This window comes from Rhinopithecus bieti, unplaced genomic scaffold (assembly GCF_001698545.2).
Source record: "Rhinopithecus bieti isolate Rb0 unplaced genomic scaffold, ASM169854v2 scaffold_42745, whole genome shotgun sequence".
Lineage (NCBI taxonomy): Eukaryota > Metazoa > Chordata > Mammalia > Primates > Cercopithecidae > Rhinopithecus > Rhinopithecus bieti.
The window spans coordinates 5,901,752-5,918,513 of record NW_016819184.1 but is presented as its reverse complement, the minus strand read 5'-3'; positions in this window follow the sequence as shown (position 1 = coordinate 5,918,513).

Here is a 16,762-nt window from a genome sequence, read left to right as displayed (position 1 = left end):
CTTTTCCCCAACCTCTGTGACCTCCCAGTCCCACCCACCCACCTGGAGGGCCCGAGCTCTGCATTGCACCTGCATCCTGTGACCTCCCCTCCACCCACCCGCCCGAGCTCTGCATCACACCTGCATCCAAGTGAGGGATCAGCCTCTTGTGCTCTGTGAAGTACCAGTCCCTGAAGTTCACCCTGTGACAGTAGCTGGGTCAGGCAGGTGGCAGGTAGCAGCTGTGCAGGAATATGTATGAAGACAAGGACAGAGCAGGGCTTTCCGGCCCTCTTATGAGGCACTTGCATTCCAAGTGGAGCTCCCCTGAGTGAGGCTATTTCTGCAGTCAAATGCTCTACCACTGAGCTATACCCCCAAGTGAGGCTATTTCTAACGTGGGCCTTTCAACAAGGGAAAAGAGGAAATGAAGAGAAAAGAATGAACCCCACCACACAGCCTGGGAGCTGGGCCATTTGCAGGCAGTGCTTCCAGAATGAAGACCTTCCAACAGCAGCTTGACAGCCCTGCTTGGATTTTGTGCTGGGATGGTGTGACCTTCTGACAAAGCCATGGTCTCGGATAGTGAAGCCCAGGGAAAGAGCACTGCACAAGGAGCCACTTTGGCTCTGGGGATGCCACACTCTGTGCCTGAGGCTTTCAAGGCCTCAGTTGCCCCATCTGCCAATCCAGGCCTTGGACAGATGACCCTGCCGTTTGAGCCCCTGACTTTTCTGATAAAGCATGACCACAGCTCTGAAACTTTCAGTCCAGGGCAGAGGATGCCAATGACTGAGGGATGGCCCAACCCAGCACAAGAGATTCCAGACCTCCTCTGGCCCCTGGGTCCAGGCTGCCTCCCGCCTAATGTGCCCGCACATTCCCATTCCTCCTTCTTCCCACGCAGCTTCCCCCTATTCACGAAGCCATCTCTGTGATGCCAGGGTCAGACCGTCCTGGGGGTCCCCTCCCAGCCCTCCTGCCTGCAGTTTCTTCTGTTTCCCACCTTCCTGCCTCCCACCCCACCCTCACCCAGTCATTCTCCATCTCCTGCATCCCAACTCCTCACCCAGAAACGCTGCCTTTTCCATCTCCCCCTCAGGGGGCAAGTTCAAGCCCTGTGGTGTTTCCAGGCCACCTTGAGGCTGATGTCCAGAGCCCGGGCTTTGGCTCTCAGGTTCTATGTGAACAGGCCAAGCTCCACCTCCCGATGGTCTGTTCACTCTTCTTTCCACCGGCGATGCCCAGGTACTGAAGTGGGGGCAGGTCATCCACGTGGCCCGCACCTTTGCTCTCACATCTCACTGCCAGGCACAGCCTTGCCAGCTCCAGGAAGCCTCCCCCTGTCTGCTCCTGCACCCATCTCCCACTCCAGATCCCCAAGTCCATGCATTTCATCCCAGAAGTCCTCAGAAATGTGACCGAAGGGCAACATGGGCACACCACAGGCTTACCTCGTTCTTTAACCTTACTGAGCCTCTGTGTCCTGATCTATAAAATAGGACACTAATGTCTACCTAGAAGAGAGATGGAACTAAGGTGCTTCACAAAATGAAATGCTACATAAATGTCAGACCCAATGCTGAGTCAAGGCCAGCTCACTCCTCCTCCCCACCCACAGTAGCCTCCTCACTCTCGTAGATGCAGGACCTTTCTTCTTCCAGACAGCTGTGGGATTTTGATGGATCTGCCAAATCACTGCTCCCCAAACACCCTTGCTATAAATCATGTCAGCTTCCCTCAGCTGCCTCTGAGCTTCTGAGCATGTGTGCATGATATTGGAATAAAGTTTAAATTAAATCCAGAAGCTGCAACGCTTCATAAAACTTAAACTGCAAATTCCTCACTGTGGAATGCCAAACCGAAAAAGTAATCAGAAATAAATACTTCATTTCACCCCATGTGCCCTGAAGACCCCCAAACTTGGCTCCAAAAGATCTGGGACCTTCCAAAGATAGGAAATCTAGGCAAGAAACCTCTCACATGGCCTCAGGATTCAAGCCATCCCCATTCACTTTTAGAAGGAGGGACAAGAGGAGTCCCAAACCACCAAGGACCAGGATGGAAAGCAACCCCCAAATGGTGCCGGAGCAAGAGATTAAGGAGGATGTCTTTGCTGCTTTCTAGACGGATGTCCTGCTGCCTCCCTTGCAATAACCAGCTCTTGTCTTCTCCAGGTGAAATTTCCAACTGCCCAGAAGCTGCCTGATGGATGCCCGCTACCCATCTGAAGTTCACCTAAAGGATTTACAAGTTTCTGCCCTACAAGTTTGGTGCAAAGTTCATGCTGGGAGGCACCTTAGGAAACACAAAGCACGGTGTGTGCATGTGTTTTCTAAATAGTAGAGTTTCCAGGAGGGTTTCCATCAGCACCGAGTGTTTACGAGAGGCTGCCACAGCGGTGTGGTAGACATACCTGCTCCTGCTGCCAACACGATTTGCTAGTGTAATTAACATTCAGACTGAAACTGGAGAAGGCAGTTCAACTCGCAGCGACTATTTTTAGAGGCCTCTTAATGGAAAACTCTTTTCCTTTCAAACCACACAGCTTTCTGTAATTAGGAGAGAGACTATTATTCAAGTCAGATTTTACTTTTTCTCACATTTCTGTGCTTTATGCGATGTTATCCTAAACCTGCATTTACGTGGGGCGGACAACACACAGAGAAGCGGCATCGCTGGGCGGGGTCCTCGCAGCGTCCTTACCTACCCTCCCACAGCAGAGGGAGGATGCAGTCACCAGAACAATCCCCCACCCCCACCCCAAGTCCCACCCTAACCCTACTGGGGATCACTTAGGTGATACTGAACCATCCCGTGCATTTTTCTCTTAGAAACTGGCTATGGGTTCCCAACAGCTCTGACATTTCTGGAGGATAGTTTAAAATGTCTCTTCTACCATTCCCATTATAGAAACATAGATGCTCCCCCCAAGTTCATTCATGTGCCCATCAAATAGTGGGCATCTCCTTGGTGCAAGAGAGGGACTGGACCCTGCAAGGCACCCACCCAGATGTACACTGAGGGCACCATCCCTGCCTTCATGGAGCTTATTTTCTAGTGTGGGGACTAGGAAGATGGTGCTAAACAGGGCAATACATCAGCAAAACATAGGACTTTTGATAAACATTTTAAAAAGAAAAAAGAAGGAAGAGTGGGGAAGCAGGAGGAAGGAAAGGAGGGGGAGGAAAGGAAAAGGGGAAGAAGAAGGAAATGAAAGAAGAAATGAGAAAGGAAGGGAGGAAGCAAGGACTCAATAGGAGGCTTTAAACACGGGAGGGATGTGACAAGCACCATAGTCAGGATTGGGTAGAAAGTGGGGATGCTGGTAAACCAGTCTGGGGCTTGTGCAGGGGAGGGATAGTGGTGACTTGGGATGGGACAGGGACTGTGGAGAAGGGAATAAGGGGACAAATTCAAGCCCACTGGTAGGGGTAGCACCAGTAGGAAGTCCTGGAGTGGCTGCAGGTGGGAAGGAGAGAGGAGGAAAGGATGGGGTGGGGGCTCGCACAGGGCACTTCTGCTGGAGAAAGACTAGGAAGTAAGAGCAGTTAGATTCCAAAGGCTGCAGCTTGAGCAGCAGCTATTAACAAGAGACTCTCTGCTAAGGCCAAGTGCAGAGACCATCCTGTTTGCAGATAAACCAGATCACCTGCAAGTTCTTCATTCGATCACTCACTCAATCAGCAGACACTGGCTGAACTCATGCCAGAGCCAGACCCTGGGCAGGTTCCAGGAAATTGGCCACAAGGACTCAATCTGCAGCCCAGTAGGGAGACAGACATGCACATGAGGACCACCCTCCCAGGAGGTCAAGGCTACCATGGAGGGCTCAGGGCAAGGAGACAGGTGTGGGGAGGGGCCACCTGGTCCATCTGCTTGGGGCACCAGGGATGGCTGCACAAGGACCAGATAACTGAGCAGAGTTCTCCAGAACAGCTGGAGGTGGCCAGGATCTATCCACATATTCAAGTTCACTGCAGGTTTAAACAGCCATGAGGTTATTAATGGCAGAAGAGCACTGGAGACCTTCTGCAGTGATGAAAATATTCCATATCATGGTTTGGGAACAGATTATAAATTTGTTAAATGCATAATCTATAAATCAGCAGTGTACAGCCAGCAAACTGTACACTTTACATCTAATTCACTGTATGTAAATTTTGCTAACAGTACATTATATCTTCAATGAAAAAAAAAAAGATTTAAAACTGTAAACACAAAAAAGCCAGGAGGCTCATTGTTAAGTCTCACTAAATTTAAGTGAATGTTTTGTAATAACCTAACGCATTGACTTGCCCTTTGAAGAGGCAATTCAGCTCTTTAGAAGCTATAGGTTCAAGCTTTTTGGCTGGGCACAGGCACACCCCACCATCAACCTCAGGCATGGCAGATCCCACACAAGACAGGACAAGAGCAGGATTCGTGCAGCTGAGGACACGGGCTTCCCTCCACCCTGAGGTTCAGCATCCAGGAAAGGTCTCCAGAAAGTACACTACCAGCCCACATCCCACCTGGAACAGGTCTTCAGGGCCTGCAGTGGGGACTTGCCCTCAGCAAGTCCACCTCCTGAATTCTGTTTCTATAAATTCCGACTGCAGTCCACACAAGGCTTACTTTTTTTTTTCTTTAAAGAACACTCTTTGCCAAAGTCTGTGTTGAGTAATTAACTAGTGCCATGTCCAGCAAGGGAAAGCAGCTCTGTAATTGATGTTCCACAAGGCTCCGCCTGACAAGCGGAAGCCTGGCCAGGTGCTGCTTTCCCTCAGCCCTGCATTGGGTTCTAGTTGCGTTCACCCAGGCTGCCCACGTCTGATGATGCTTCATTGCTGGGCCATTCAAAGCCTCCAGAATATTTCTCTTTCCATTGTACAGTACTAAATCTTTGTCAACACTTCTCCAAATGCAGAGGTTGACAGTCAGCCCTCAATGACTCAAATGGAAAGCTAGTAAAATTTCCCAAAGGGACATCTTTCAACAAGTCATTCTGCTTTCATAAAATAAAGAAGGCAGGATAACTATAACCACTCTCCTCTTCCTGTCGTGTTCTCTCAAAGCAGAGACAATGGAGGTAATTTGGGGCTTCCTCAATGTCCAGGGACAGTATCAGTCATGTGGTCACCCATGAGGGCCACGGAGCAGTGCCCTCACCACAATCTCATGCCAAAATGTACTCCCTCCATGCTGATGCACGTGGAAACAAAGATGCCCTCAAGAGAGGTGGCCCAGCTTCCATATCTCAGGACTGCCAGGGTCACAGCGACCTACCTGCACTGATGGGTGCAGCCAGGCAGTGCCTGAGCCCACAGAGCCAGTGCAGGGAGCAGGTGCGGCCACCATCGGCAGGTGGGGCCACCACAGTCCATAGTGGCAGACAGAGGCTGGAATGTCCCGCACTGAACCTAGCCCCACCTAGTTGGCCCACCTGCACATTCGGGCCCCTGTACACCTGCCTCATCTCCTGACTCAGTCTTGGGTTGCTCACCCATGCCAGACAGGTGCCTTGCTCTGAATGCCTGGACACCTGGCCGGGTTTGTTCACTCCTTCTCCCTGTGGAGTCTGGGAATCAGTTCTGTGCATTTGCAGCCCTGGAGGTAGGATTCTTTGTCAAATCAATGGCCAAGATCATGACCTCCACCTGGACAGAGCCCTTCCATGTCCTGTCAGCATTCATCAGATCTAGTATCACTCCCCCACTGCAGAGATTCTGGGAACTGCATCACCGGCCCCTGGTGCAGTTCCCAGGGGGAGTTCTTCTGAGCCACTGGATCCCAGCTTTCTTCACTTCCCGTCAGTGAGGGCTACCTCAGCATCCTCCTCATTGTGCCTGCCCAGAAACAAGCCCCAGGTTGGTGCAGAATCATTGGTTACTAGACATTTGCGGAAGTGAATTAGGCGTAACTGGGGTGAAATACAGGTGTGGACACGGGTGCTTACCCAACTGCACCCAAGTCTCTGCCTCATTATTGACTATCCGTTTTCTGGGGCTGCAGTAACAAACTGGGTGACAACACAAATTTATTCTCTCACAGTCCTGAAGGCCAGAATTCTGAGATCCAGGCGTCCACAGAGCCACACTCCCTCCACCAGCTCTTGGGGAGGATCCACTCTTGCCTCTTCCAGGTCTGATGGCCCCAGGTGTTCCTTGGCTTGTGGCAGCATCACTGCAATCTCCACCTCTGCCTCCATGGGGCCATCGTGCTGCTGTGTCTGGGTCTCTGTGTGTCCACATGGCACTCCCCTCGTGTGTCTGCGTCTGTGTCCAAATTTCCCTCTTATAAGGACAGCAGTCACCCTGGATTAATGATGAGGCCCATCCCAAGGACCTCATCTTATCTTGATTAAACCTTCAAAGACCCTATTTCCATATAAGGTTGCATTCATAGATACTGGGAGTTAGGACTTCAACATATCTTTTTGTGGGGGACAAAATTCAACCCATACAGACCTTATGTTTCCCTTGATCTATCTAGTTTTGTGACTCTTTCATTTGGGAATTCATTCAGCAAGTATTTATTGAGCACCTGTTACATTCCATGCACCACACCGGGTATGAGGGACTTTTGCCCTCAAGAACTGACAGTCCAGGGGACAGGTCCCCTGGCAGCTGCTAGGAAGTGCAGTCTGAGGACACTCAGAGCAGAGCAGCCCCAAGGGGGCTCCTATCCCAGCCTTAGGGCATCGATGGAGTTTCTCAGAGCAAAGAGTGATGGAGATGAGAACTAGACTGAATACAATTAGGTTGCCATTACTTTTAATGGCAAAACCCACAATTACTCTTGCACCAACCTAATAGCCAGGCAAAGAGGCCATGAATGAAAAAAGCTCCAAGAAACTCAGAGATAAGAGAAGCTGAGAGACTTTAGGAAACCTTGGATGATTCAGCAAGGTAGAAACAGAGGCATGGCAAGAGATGAAACTCCAGAAAGTCACATGGGTGCTTACATGTCACTGTGATGCCAAGGCACCCAGAGAGCATCTGTGGGCTCTGATTTCAGGTGCCACCCATTGAACACACACTGTGAGCACCGTCTCCTGTAATCATTCCTGTAACCCTGCAGGGGTGGGGTGCTCACCGGTGGTGAATCTGCAGCAACCTCAATTCTTGCCTCCTTCAAAGAAAGAATTAGATTGAGGGGCACAAGGCAGAAGGAGAAACAGAGGCAAGCTTCAGAGCAGGAGTGAAAGTTTATTTAAAAACTTTAGAACAGAAAGGAGAGGGGAGGGGAGGAGAGGGGAGGACAACTTGGAAGAGGGCCAAGCAGGTGACTTGAGGAACCAAGTGCACAGCTAGACCTCTCGAGTGGGGGGTTTCTGCGTTGGAATACTTCCAGGATCTTGCATTCTCTTTCCCCACTCCTGAGATCTTATTAGGAAGCTGCTGACCGGTTTCAGGTGTTTTCTCTTAGGAGCCTGCCTTTCCCTGGCAGCGGCTGTGACCAATTATTATTTCAGAGAAACAGTTGACAGTTGCCTGACCATCACCTGATGGTCACCCAACACTCCTAGTGCATGTGTGTGTGTGTGCGGATGGCGGAGGGGGGCATTCCTGCCCTGCTCACACCTAACTAGCTACCCACAGTAGCACTTGAACAGGTGAAAAAAGTGAGACCTGTTGCACTGACATTTCTCTCCCCAGGTCCCATGAGAGAGGCAGCAGAGGCTGCCCTCTGGGATTCGGCTCCACACCTGCATCTGCAGACTGGTCCCCTCCCAGACATTGCACCAGTGTGGAAAAGAAGGGGAGGGGCTGGTGGCCAGGGCTTGTTTTCATCTGTGATGCCCTCTTGGGTATTCATCCCAGAGCCTGCTAATTTAGGAGGCACTGCCAGGGATTAGGAGCATGGGAGTGTGAACAGAAACACCCCCAGCCCTCTCCACTCTGGCTGGAGGAAGGCTCTGAAAGGCACTTAGGTTTTTTCATCCTGGCCCTCATCCACTGTCCACTTCCGTTCTTGTGATTCCCACAACCTGTTAATTTATCAAACAACCTCAGTCCAGTCAACCATCCAGTTATTTTTGTCTCTGAAGCCACATAACAGATTCAACTACTTTGTTGTTGTTTTCATTTGCCAACTAGGTGTAGAGGGTCATGAAGGAAGTGCCAGACCTCGTGAGTTTACCTATATCCATAGTCATACCCCAGACACCTCCAAAGCTCATCCGCACAGGAAGTTCTCTGCTGAAAGAGTGTTTAGCGATGGAAATGGATCCCTGGGCTCTACTCTGCAGAGATGAAGGGCTCTAAATCTGCATAGCTCTTACTCTAGGAGGCTGCCGGGCTCTCTGCCTTGATTTGATTAATGAGTGTGGAGTTTGGCAGAGGCTTTCTTGGAGGATTCTGGATTGGTCGTGTGTGTATACATAAAATAAAAGATGCGCTGTGGGTATTTTGAGCTACACATGACTGATAGCTCTGTTTATTAAGATAGGAGCAGTCAAACCCTGGCTGTTTGAAGTTATACACAGATATACCAAAATGCAGCCTTATCCAAGGGTGGAGTCTCAGGATAAACTCAAAAGAGAATATGTATTCTCCAAGTAGCATTTGGTGAATAACGAGGCTAGAATACATGTCCTGTCACTCTGTATTCTTTCCCTAATGATCATTTAGGGGGCATTGGCTTGGCAAAAGAGCACTGCAATTATTGCACTATAAGTGTGTTTATGTGTGTAGGTGGGTGCGTGCATACATCTGAATGAATATACGCATGTATTCTGCACCTTGTTCCCACAAAGGGAATTAAAGATGGCTAAGGAAGCTACGTAATACAATTTAAATAAATTTTAAATAAATAGATGAGGAAATCAGGGCAAGTGAGATAGAAAATTAGGAATAAAAATAGAGGAAAGAAAGCAGAGAGGAGGGCAAGTGGGTGTGAGGAGAGGAAGGAAAGACGAGGGGTGGGGAGCGAGAAAAAGAGAAGAGGAAGTGGTGAACAAAAGCTTCTGTTTCCATGGTGACCAGCAGCTCCAGGTCCACAGAGAGAAAGCTCTGGAAGATAGTGTGGACTGGCTGTTTAACCGGATGCTGTGGCATACTTCCAGGCATCATCCCTCCTCAGGAGGCACCCCCTCCCCGGCTCTGGAAGCTGGAAACTGCCCACAGCCCATGCAATACATAATTCCCAGACCCTGAACCATGCCTGATGGACCAGAGTTAGCACCAGAGTCGGGCAATGCCAACCGCATTCCCTCTCCTGGGGTTTCTGAATCCAACCTGAGAGGCAGGAAGTCAGTGTCATTTGGCAGCTTGACCTCTTGGGCATGGAGCATGCAATTTGGGAGGAGCTCCAGCCTGCCCTGTGCCTGAGAAGCAGAGGAAATGAGCATAGTCAAGTTGGAGGTCAAAACAGCACTTGCCAAGGTCATCCGGGAACTCCATGAAACTAACCATGAGTCCATTTCTTAGTTAATCTCTAAGCCACATCGAGCACGTTAACCGTGGCTCCCTTCCTGGACACTCTCCCATCTGGGATACTGGAATGTCCTGACCAGGCCTTCTTGCCTCCTCTTCCTTCACTGAGACTCAAGATGTACATGTTCTTTAGCACTGGGTCTGGGCCCCTTTTCGCTTCTAGATTTCTCCCTTCTCTCTCTAGGGAAGCCTGTCCATTCCACCCATTGCTGTGGCTTTAAATTCATGCAGAGAAGTCCCGTGTTCCAGGTCTGTGCATCTGACAGCCTCCTGGACATCTCCACTCAGATGCCCCCTCCAGGTCCCAAACTTCATTCAAAAGGTGAACTCCCCATTTTCTTTCCCAGATTTGTTTTCCTGCTCTCTGCCAACAACACCATTATATACCTGGATGGTTACTTAAGCCAGAAGACTGACACCCAGGCCCTAAATGCTCAACCCCAGCATAGCATCCATCAGCACATCTCGTAGATTCAACTTCCAGTGTATACCATGAATCTGTTTTCTTCCCTGATTCCCTAAGATTTCACTGCCCTCATTCAGGCCACCACTCTCTTCAACCTGAATTTGCTTATCCGTCTCCTGACTAGTCCCCATATTCCCTCTTGCTCCCTGACAACCTGGATTTGCTTAACGGCCTCCTAACTAGTCCCCATGCTCCCTCTTGCTTCCTGACAATTTGTTCTCCATGCAGCAGCCAGAGGGGCCAGCTCATAACAACAAATGGATCTGCTTCAAACCCTTTCATTGATTCCTCCCACCCAAAGAATAAAACGCAAAGTCCTTACCAAGAGGTTTGAGATTGGACCTGCTCTGGTCTCCTCCCTTCCCGCGGCTCCTCTGATGCCTTCCTCACTTCTCCCCCCACTAGCTCCTTTCAGTTTCTCAAATATTTCCTGCCTCAGGGCCTGGCACTCACTGTTCCTCTGCCTGAAGGTCCTCTCCCTGCCCTTCACACACTTGCTCCTGCCTCACACATCTGACTCTGCACATCATCCCTGCATGGCAGGGAGAGCTCCTCCTACCTTTCTATCCAGAATAAGCCCCACGTACGCCAGGCGCAGTGGCTCATGCTCGTAATCCCAGCCCTTTGGGAGGCTGAGGCGGGAGATTACTTGAGGCCAGGAGTTCAAGACCAGCCTGGCCAACATGGCAAAACCCTGTCTCTACTAAAAATATGAAAATTAGCCAGGCGTGGTGGCAGGTGCCTGTAGTCCCAGCTATTTGGGAGGCTGAGGCAGGAGAATCACTTGAACCTGGGAGGTGGAGATTGCAGTGAATGGAGGTCACACCATTGCACTACAGCCTGGGCAACAGAGTGAGACTGTCAAAGAAAAAAAAAAGCAAAAAGCCCCACACATTATTCTCCATCTCAGCTACCTGCTGAGCCCTTCAGACAACTGATCATTTCTTCTTAGTTTGTTGCCTTGTATGACATCAACTTTCCTCACTGGTCAATGGCTCCTTGTGGACGAGTCTGTGATTGATCCACACTACATCCTCAGAGTCGGTCCATAATGTGTATTCATGTATTATTTTTAAAGCTAAGCAGAGAGAAAACGACGACAGGGAACCAAGAAAGTGCTCTATGAACTTTCCAGTCCCTGGTCCTGGTTGCTCAGGAAGCAGGCGCCCACTCCAGCCCTGGAGTTCTGCTGAACACTCCTGACATCGGCCAGCAAAGCCTTCTGCTGCCCTGAGCAATTTTCTGCCCCTGAAACCAGCACCTAACACCTGGCTGTGACTCTCTGTGCCCTCTGGGAAACCAGTCACAAGCTTTGAAAGCTTATGGATTCCAGGGCACTTGGCATAAGGCTGTTCTTTCTCAGGCTTGAAGTTTGGTGCTGTACTTTATGCTTCTTGAAAAAAAAAAAAAAATACTTGTGCAAACCCGAACTACTACAGGAGGGGAAAACATCTCAGCCACCAAACATTCTCAGCCCTAGGGGCACTATGTTGGTCATTGGTGAGCTTGTATTGCATCCCAGGGGATTAGGGGCAAAATGCTAGTATTTGTGGGATCAGAGGCAGCTGGATGAAGTGGGAGTAGGTGGTGGGATCCATGGAGCAGGGGCCCTGGGATAGAGAAGCCGCTCTGCTCTGATGAACGATACACTAGATGAGGCTCTGGATTGCTCTGGGCTTCTGTGTCCAGGTCTGCAAGACGGAGACAACCAGAGCCATCAAGTCACTTAACTAAGCACTCCCACCCACCCCCATTCACTCTGTATTCCTTTCCATGGAGCCGCATGGGAGTTCCTGTTCACTGCCGTTGACCAGTTGTCTCTGACTGCATTAAGCCCACTCCTTTGAGTGGTGGCTAAAGTCCCTAACTGCTCAGCTTTCCACGCGTGCACCTGGCCTCCCTAACTCAGGCCCCTCCAGGGCAGGGACATTGTGTTCCTCTCTCTTCCTCAGCTCAGAACCTGGCAAACACCAGGCATCAAATCAATGTTTGTTGGTTTGATCTGGCTAAATGATCTGAAGAATCCTTTCATTCCTCTAACTCAAGCTACCTTATGCCATTTGATTCTCTCTCTCTCTCTCTTTTTCTTTTGAAACAGGGTCTTGCTCTGTTGCCCAGGCTAGAGTGCTGTGGTGTCATAGCTCACTGGGGCTTGGAACTCCTAGGTTCAAGTGATCCTCCTGCCTTGATCTCCAGAGTAGCTAGGACTACAGGCACGTGCCACCACACCCAGCTCTGATCCTCACCTTGATTCCAGTTGTTTGCTGGATGGGGTGAGTAGGGAGTGAGAATGACAGATAGGGAGATAGGGGGAAGAGGGGAAGCCAGGACAGGAAGGGAGGGGAGGCAAGCCTGGACCTGGTGTTTTTGAAATTGAGTGAGATTGGGTGGAGGCATAGACATTCAGCTTGAGGCAAAAAGGGAGAGAGTAGGAGATGAAAATAGATCTATACAATCAGCAGATGCCAAAATACTCATAACGTTCCCAAATCTCCCTTAACATCGCTCTAGAGGCGACCATAGAAAAGATCCTTTATTCCATTTCTAATTCAGGATCTGCTTTGATGTGCTCAGGCACAGGAAGGAAAGTTACAATGACTAACATCTTTAATGTCATTAAAAATAATTAAATTACATAGTCATTTCTTACACTCAGCCTGGACTTTTTTCAACACTTTCTTTCAAAAGGAAACATTGCAAAGACATTAGGGAGGTGGAGAGAAGCCTGCGGACAGAACCTTCCTTCCAACTGCTGCTCTTGATGGAAGGTTATAATAGGCTTCTGAATTCTTTTGACGTTTTCTTGCTATTTTGTATGCATCATAATAGATGTAAAGCCTCAGATTTTAATGGCACCTTTCTACCTAATAACCACATGTGCTCTCACAAACATTCACTTTTTGTATGTTGAAGAGGAGAGAAGTATTACTAGCCCCATTTTACAGAAGTAGCAATTTGATGATTCATAGCGCATAAGCACTAATATTTACTGAATGCCTGCCATACTCTAGGCACTGAGCTTTCATACAGTCTCATTTATACCTCTCAGCCAGCTTTTCAGGACTGAGAAAGGATTCCAATCTGGACTACCTGACTAAAAACCCATGTCTTTCAACACTGTGCTATATAACTTGTTCAACAAATCTTTATTGAACAGTTACTATGTGCCAGACATTATCCTGGCTGCTGGGGATACAGTGGTACAGAAGACAGATCTCTCTATTGTCAGGGTGATGTTATAATAGGAATACATAAAGAAATTAAAACAGGGTGATGTGTTCAAGACTGTAGGGCAGGTGTGAGAGACAGGCCATGCCTCCTGAGGAGTTAATGACAAGAAGGACCCATTCACAAGAAAATATGGGCAGAGTATTCCAGTCGGAAGGAAGCCCAGGTATCTAAACATGTTGGTATTTATTATTTCCTCAGCCATTTCACCTGAATAACTATTGTAAGACAATACTTATTAATACAGAAACAAATACTCACTGCTTATTTATAATAATGAAAACAAATAGAAATGACCTAAAATCGAATAGGGAGAAATTTCAAGGAATTATGACACTTGTGCTTGCTGAAATATTATGCAGCCATGAAAAATAACTTGGCAGGTTTTGATTCTGGCTAGGAAGTATACCTTACTCTCTACTGGTTACAACTAAAACTCAGGACAGACTATATAAAACAACTATCAGAGTACTGTGAAAATAACAGCAGAGTGGAGAAGGAAATAAAAACTTGAAGAAATACAGATCCAGCAGAGTGTCCTGGAGTGCCCCCACCTTATATTTCCTGGCTTAGACACTAGGGCAGCTAAATCCTGAACTGTGTGGCAGATGTGATGTGCACAAAATAAGTTCCAAGAGAAATCCTCCCTTTCTGGCCAGAAAATCAGAAGGGCAGCTCTTGCAGTGCACAGCTTGGGGCTAAATCTGCATTTTGTTTTCCTTTTCCCTCCTTTTACTCTTCCAGCCCTGTCCTGAGGCAATCCCCAGTCATGATGCTGTGATCCCCTTCAGTAGCAGTGGTCATGGAAGCCATAGAAGCATGTAAAATTCTGAGAAAATTCTTTCCTCTGACTAGAGGAAGCTGGAAAAGGGGTCCCTGTGGTCCAAAGAGTGAGGTGGGAAGGATGTCTGTTATCTCCTCTTTCTTCTTTTCCTAGCTATTTTGTCCTAAAGTGGATCAGTCACAAGGAGTGCAAATAAAAACACAGGGACGTTAAAAACCCCAGCTGGAGCACCAGGAAAGGGGACCACTGGGAGCTAGAGATGGTGGAAGAAATTTGGAAGAGGAGGCAGCTGAAGAAAGAGAACCCGTAAATCTGTGTTTGAAGCCCCCAGCTCCTGTCTGAGCTGTGTATGTATGGAACTGACATGAAGTAGCGTAGACAAGGCTTTGAGAATTTAACTGCTGTACATCCACCGCTCAGGACCCAGACTGGACCCTGGGTGGTCCCCACACAGGACATATCCAAATAGCACCACAGAGGCTTTGAAAATTAAACTGACATTGAAACTGCAGCCCACAAAGGATGCACGGGGACTTGTGGTCCAATCCTAACCAGCTTGATTACCTGCTAAAATGAAATAATCAACATTTATCAGAAGATTTTAACAGTGCCCACAGCGTGATAACATAATATTCAAAAATATCCAGGATACAGTCTAAATTTACTCAACATACTAAGAACCAGATACATCCCAACAACCACAAGATAACCCAGATTTTGGCATTATCAGACAAAGACTTTAAAGTAGGTATGACAACCATACTCCATAAAGTAAGAATGAACACTCTTGAAACAAATAGAAAGTTATAAGCTCTCAGTAAAGAAATAGAACCAATAGGAAAGAACCAAGTAGAAAGTTTTAAAAACTGAAACATACAAATAGAATTTTTTTTAAAAGTCCCTAGAGAAGCACAATAACAAAATGAAAATGACAAAAGAGAGTCAGTTAATTTGAAGACAGGTTGTCTTTGTCCATTTGCATTGCAATAAAGGAAATACCTGGGACTGGGTAATTTATAAAGAAAAGAGGTTTACTTAGCTCACAGTTCTATAGACTGTACAAGAAGGATGTCAGTGGCATCTCCTTCTGGTGAGGCCGTCAGGAAACTTCCACTCATGACAGAAGGTGAAAGGGAGGCAGGGTGGGGAGATCACATTTCAGGAAGTGAAGGAAGCATGAGAGAGAGGAGGAGGTTCCAGGCTCTTTTTAACAATCAGATCTCATGGGAACTAATAGAGTGAGGACTCACTCATTACCACAAGGACAGCACCAAGCCTTTCGTGAAGGATCTACGGCCATGACCCAAACACCTCGCACCATGCCCCTTTCCCAAGAGTAGGGGTTAAATTTCAACATGAGATTTAGTGGGGTCAAACAAACTATATCCAAACCATGGCATAGATCAATAGAAATTACCAGTGATAAAGAGATAAAATATTAAAAATAAATTAACAGAGCCACAGTGTCATTTCTTATTAAAGACCAGGGAGACCAAAAGATTATTGAAAATTATTTTTAAAGTTCTCAGAGACATAATTCCTATATCTAGCAAAAGTATCCTTCAGGAATGAAAGCAAATGAAATAAGGATATATTCAGATGAAGGAAAACTAAGATAATTTATCACCAGTAGTGTATAATTTAAAATAGATTTCAAAATAAATACAATGCAAAATTATTTTACAAAGGGCTTGTTACTACTTTGAAAAATTCCTGATCTAGTGTTTAAAAAATCATGATATAAAATTTAAAAAACAGTGTTCTTGCAGTTATGTCCAAAAATACTGTGCACAGAGGAAAAGCTAGGTAGAAGTGAAATAAAAGGTTATTAGTGACTTCTTTTGGCAAAAAGATCTATTGGTAAATTGTCACTTTATTTTATTTTTTAATATTTTCCAAAATGACAGTGGATAATTGTTACGGTTTAAATGTGTCTCCATAGTTTATGTGTTGGAAACTCAGTCCCCACGTGTTGGAAACTCAGTCCCCCAAGTGTTGAGAGTTGAGACTTTTAAGAGTTGATTAGGTCATGAGGGCTCTGCCTTCATGAATGGATTAATACTGTTATCTCAGGAGTGAATTCATTATTGTGGGAGTGGGTTCCTTACGTTGTGTTTCCTTATAAAAGGATGAGTTTGACTCCCTCTTCTCTTTTTCTCTCTCACATGCACACTTTTGCCCTTCCACCTTCCACCATGAGATGATGCAGTAAGAAGGCCTTCACAAGATGCCTTCACAGGAGGGCTTCACAAGTCTAAGAAGTCCTAATCTTGGACTTCCCAGCCTCCAGAACTCTGAGAAATAATTTTTTTCCTTATAAGTTACCCAGTTTGTGGTATTCTGTTATAGCAACAAAAAACAGATGAAGACAATGATCAACCATGTTTATAACATTAAAAAAAATTACTTCTGAATGCACTGGTTATTCATTCCAGGGAATGAATGGGTGGAATAGGGAAAAGGGTGGAATAAATCTCTCAATTTTAGTCCAAGAAAAAGAACATATTGTTAAAGATTTCTTTCTAAAGAGAGGAGGTGTAAGAGAGTGCCCACCAGATGAAGAATATGGTCAGTTGTTTCAGCTTTCACCCATGTTCACGAGGTTCCCATTATTTATGTTCGTAATACAATTTTTTTAAAAAAGCATCTAAAGTTCAAAATTATTAGACATTATAGATTTGGCCTGCCTGACAGTTCTTAAAGTTCTTAATTCTGTTTACAAAGAGAAAAAGGCCTTTATGGGGAAAGGGGGGGGGAAAAAATTTTTTTTCCCCTTTCTTGGGGATATGCTGTCGGTAACCACCTGCTTCCACAATGATAAATCATGATGAAGGAAGAAAGAAATAAAAAATACAACTAGCCTCAAATGGCAGAAGCCGACTTTTA